Raw genomic sequence first — 4,889 nt, 5'->3', positions numbered from 1 at the left:
TAACTTTCTATGAAGAATTGTATATAATCCACTAGTAATAAAGTGTTACCAGATAATGCCATAGACAGTAGTTGTAATCTTTCTCCCTTTCAAAAGTGTCTTTTGAATAAAGTTTTAAGTTGCAATAAAGAACTATAAAGCACTATGTTATAATCACAGTGAATTTTTTATGCATGTATGGAATTCTAATAAAGAATGCTACCATTGTACTAATTACATCCTGCTCTTGTGTGTGATCTCACTTGGAATCTAAACAGCATAAAGAACTCAAAAAACACTTGCTGTGTGGCTGGCAAACAAACAGGAGACAACACATAGGTAAGGAGCTGAGCCACAGGAACACCTTGAATCTGAAAAAACGTAATGTTCCATTGAACCTGAAAACCCCCAAACTTTTAAAATGTGGCACTGAATAGAGCTCACCGTGAAACCCAGCACAAACTTTTTCTCCTATACAGAAAATATTTTCCTTTCTTCTAATACTTCTATGGCCTAACTCTTTCTTCCCTGGATTCTGGTGAAACTTGAAATGGTTTTCAGTCAGTTTTGAGTCCTAGTTATTTGTGAATTTGGTTCAAGGCTAGGGGAGAACTAACATTATTCAGACGATGAGAGAAAGCGCACACTAAGAAGAGGTTGGTTCTTAAAATAATTGCATGTTCAGCACTTCAGTGAAAACTGAGATTACAGCCACAAACCCCATCTCCAAACCTCCCCTCCTTTCTTGCCATTCTCAGCATCCTCAGAGCAGAACCATAAAAGAAACCCCCTATGGGAAAAAAATTGCCTGTGGCCTGACGTGGTCTTTTTTCTGCTCTCTACTCAGCATCCATGCAGTGTGAGCTGGTTAGGCGCAGAGGCACAAGACTTTCCTCTGGATCCAGTTACCCTCTGTACATCAGGGTTGCCACTGAATTTTTCAGTCTGTCCAGTCAGCTCAGTTATTAGTGTTTCATACTTTGGTTGCTATAGCAATGTTGTCTATTATGATCAAAGTCTGTAGGATTTTTAATGTAATCGCCATCCAAAAGCTGAAAGAAATGTTATGGGAAGGATTAGTTGAGTTTCAGGGAACTGAATTAGAAACACAATTTTAATTGATATTCAGTAGTATTTTGGCACCCAGATCCTAGAAGCCCTCTGGAAATCCTAGACCAGGCCAGTGGGTGATCCACTATTTCAGCACTGTGCTCAGTAATTTTATCCTCAAACAATTTTAGTTAGGGACACTCCCAACATCTATCTCACAAATTACCTATGGAGTCACATCCCCTGCAGCACTGGTAGGATATTGTATCATGCATCTTTTTTAGCTTATGACTGGAAAAGATAAGATCTGAAAAGAATTTGGTGGTGAGATAGGTGATGAAATTCTGCTGCTGTGTTTGAATACATCAGGCAAGAATTGTTTTGAGTCCTGAATATGTATTCAGTTTCCACAGGCTTCTAGGTGACCATCTTTTGTGGAGGGAGTACAAGCATTGATATGCAGATAGAACACAGTAACTATCAATAATCCAATGACACCTGAAAAATCAGGAAATACATTATTCCAAAATAGTAAATGGACTAAGAGCCATTCATGTCTTTAACATTAGATGACAGAGAATATGATGTTGCCTGTATTGGCTCAAGTTTTATTTGTGTGCATAGGTAAATACAACTTAAATGATCTCTTTAAAGATGCTTATCAGCCTCCGCTACTCTTTGCACTGAAGGCATGAAAACAGTTATTCAGCAGCAGGGAGAAGGGGGAAGGAGACCACTGCAGTTTTGACCTTTCTCCAGCTCCGTGGGTATGATCTGGAAAAAGGCATATTTTTATTTAACCCACAGCACTGAGCATTGTCCCTTAGGTGTTCAGTGCAGATGTGAACATAAGCAGCTGCTTAGATTGATATGCAGAATAAAAGAAGTTTAGCCACCACATACGATAAACTGTGGGAAAGGTAGCTAGATGTTGGAATGCTCTTCACAGTAGTATGCTTTACGGAAATGAGGATACTGTGCGGTGATTCCCTATAAGGCCCAGCAGGTCAAAATGTGGGGAAGCAGGTAACAAGAGTAGGTCCTAATGAGACAGGCATAGCTTGCACAGCTAGCTCTATCTCTTGCTGAGGCACAAGTGGGTAGAAAATGGACATGCTAGGATCTGCCTGCTGGCTCCCAAGCTGGGAGAAAGGTAACCACAAAATACAGAAACAGAGAGTGGAAAAAATTATCCTGTACTTTTAATGCACCTACATCAAACACATCGGGGAAGCAAAGTTCCAACACCGGAAAACGGAGAGCACTATTTTCTGATCATCATTTTCTGATGGCTTGTCTGTTTGCAGCTGAGTCAGACCTGCCTGTTCACTCTTGCATGGAGAGCTACCTGCCAGAGGCCAGGAGGAACTGGCAGATTATCTTGACATCTTACACTGGGGCAGCCTGTTATCTGAACATGGACCAGGACTTTGCTTTGTGGAAAGGATCCTGCCTGGGGAAATCTTGCAGTGGGGCAGCACAGCTGGTATAACAGCTTCCCTCCTGTACTGCAACTCCCCCCCCCCCCCCCAAGAGTGTGGATTCACGTCTCATGTCTGAAATGTTCCTTTCTTGTCCCTTTTATGTTACCATGCATCTATATTTCTAAGCAGGGGCATTATCCCCTCTTCCGTTTTACCTTTCAATAAAGCAAACCAAACAAAGAGGTATCAAGCCCCTGAACATCAATGGGGAGAATACACGCATATTCTTGGGCTGTCCAAACTATAGACCTAACATCCTGAGATGCAGCAAACACAGCTTCCCTATTGTCTGGGCTACCCCAGCTGAGCTGAAAGGAATGGCCCAGGGGCGGGGGAGAGGAGGATCAGCTGTGGGCCTGATCCCAGCTGCATCCAACCAGCTTTGTTACAGGCAACAAAGAGCAGAAGAAAAGACTTTTGTCCTTTATTGCAAGAGCGACCAACCTCCGTCTCATTGGCAGGGGTGACGATTAACCGGAGAGGATTCATTTATTGTTTGGCACTCGAGATCTCCCAGCAGTAGTCCACTCCAGCGTGCTAAAATAATGGGCGGCGCCTTGTTTTTGTAAATGACTCAGTCTGGCTTTGTCTCTTTCTGTGCCAGACTGCACAGCCTGGAAGAGCTGGTTGGCAGTGGTGGAGAGATCTCACTGAGAGATGGCTATGGAAAAAAGATAGAGAAAATGTGTGAAAAAAATTGCCACGACAGGCTGAAGAGTGAAGCGAGGTCTCCTTCCAGTGAACCTGGAATAAGCAAACAGTGCTGGGTTGACAAGCGTTTCATGAGGACTCTAGCACCCCATCTATAAAATCCCTTCTGGGAGGACAGGCAACATAGGCTACTTATGATAGGACCTATAGCCTGGAGTGAGTTTTATGGAAGAACTCTTGACCCCTGCAAAAGGGCATAACATGAGAGCAAAAACAACACCACTGCAGCGGTCGGTGCACTTTCCTGTAAGAGCAAGAACTTCCCACCGGCTCAGCTGGGGAAGAATGAATCCCATTCAGGGACGGAGGCTCGTACCATGGAGGCCTGCCACCAGACACCCCTTCCTGATGCTAATCCTATTCTTCTGCTGCGGATCAAGTAATTTTTGTGTGAGTATTTTTCCTTGGCTAAAGAAAAAAGATATTTAACCACAACAAACCTGCTGCCAGCAAATGTCAATCTTAGCTTCTTGGGTCTGTATTATAAGCACCAGCTACCAATTTCTGACTGTCATTTACTTTTTACTGCAGAGGTACCTCACACATTGACACAGATCTCCTGGCAGTGCCGGCGCTTTGCCATCCTCCTGAAAGCAAGCATGTGCAGTCCTCCAAGACATGAAAGAAACTTAATTAGGTTTAGTGCTAGAAGGCACCGCCAGCAATGTTTTAAATATTCTCTTGCAACACTTACTCGGGAGTGCAGGAAAATTCTCCTCGCAAAGAAATACTTTCAGTAGTTTGGAGAGAAGAGAAATACAGCCTTGTAAGATTTAAACCTTGCTTGGTTACCAGCCTGCCCCTACTCCGAACACTTAAAAAACCCTCCTCCACATTCAGGTAACTCAATCATCATTCTAACAGATGCTGGAGAGGGACAGCATCTTCATTGCATCCTGTTAAACCAGTGAAGAAAGGCAAGAGAGCCACGCATCCTTATTAAGCAAAGCTTTGAAATATGCTTTTTAAAATCTTCTCGCAACAATTCTAACAAACCAAATGTTTTATGCTTTTTTATTAATTTTTCTTAAATTAAATGGATGCTAGTAAACCCGTGGACCTGACCTTCCATAGCAGTAGACAACAGCCCCAAGTGTGGATTTAGTGCCCTGATACCAACCCCTCAGCTACCACCACCCACCAGTGAGTCCCCATGCTCAGCCTCAGACAACAACATAGGACTTGGCAATTTCCAAGGTGCTTGACCTTCACCAGCACAGCTCAGCAGCTTCCACCCACGACTGTTCTGAGGGGAAGATGTTCCAGTGATGTGGGCTGGTGCTGCACAGGGGCAGGGAATCCAAGTGGCTCCAACTCATTGCAAGCTCCCCCAATGACCTGCATCTGATCAGACACACGTCTGATCATTATCAGTTTGATTGAACCACTGCTGAGAAATGCAATCACCATTGCTTATCCTTGAAAATATCATTGTTTGTTCCATGATCCATTTCCTCCACAATTCTGCTTTGATTTTTTCATGAAAATTTTTCATTTTTCAATAGCTCTTTGATCCCTAACCTCCTACTTAGTACCTCATATTTTGAAAATACTATACTGAAGCAAAATTCATCATGAAAAAAAAAACAAAACAGCCCTGATACTAAAATAGAAAAAAGATACCCTGATGTTTCCACCACTCTTGCAGTGTTCAGTGATGCCAAT

At 42.9% G+C, this 4,889-nt stretch overlaps 1 long non-coding RNA gene across 1 annotated transcript; it reads right to left on the bottom strand.

The window, feature by feature from the left end:
* Positions 1-854: 854 nt before the first annotated feature.
* On the bottom strand, positions 855-4,592 carry LOC128154706 (uncharacterized). The gene is made up of 3 exons (XR_008239409.1): positions 3,665-4,592; positions 2,958-3,174; positions 855-1,031 (listed from the first exon to the last, which is right to left on the bottom strand). It is a non-coding gene; the product is annotated as an uncharacterized LOC128154706 (long non-coding RNA).
* Between the last annotated feature and the right edge of the window lie 297 nt (positions 4,593-4,889).

This window comes from Harpia harpyja, chromosome 19, assembly GCF_026419915.1.
Source record: "Harpia harpyja isolate bHarHar1 chromosome 19, bHarHar1 primary haplotype, whole genome shotgun sequence".
NCBI lineage: Eukaryota > Metazoa > Chordata > Aves > Accipitriformes > Accipitridae > Harpia > Harpia harpyja.
Note: the sequence above shows the minus strand (reverse complement) of the source record. Positions and strands in the feature narration are given on the sequence as shown.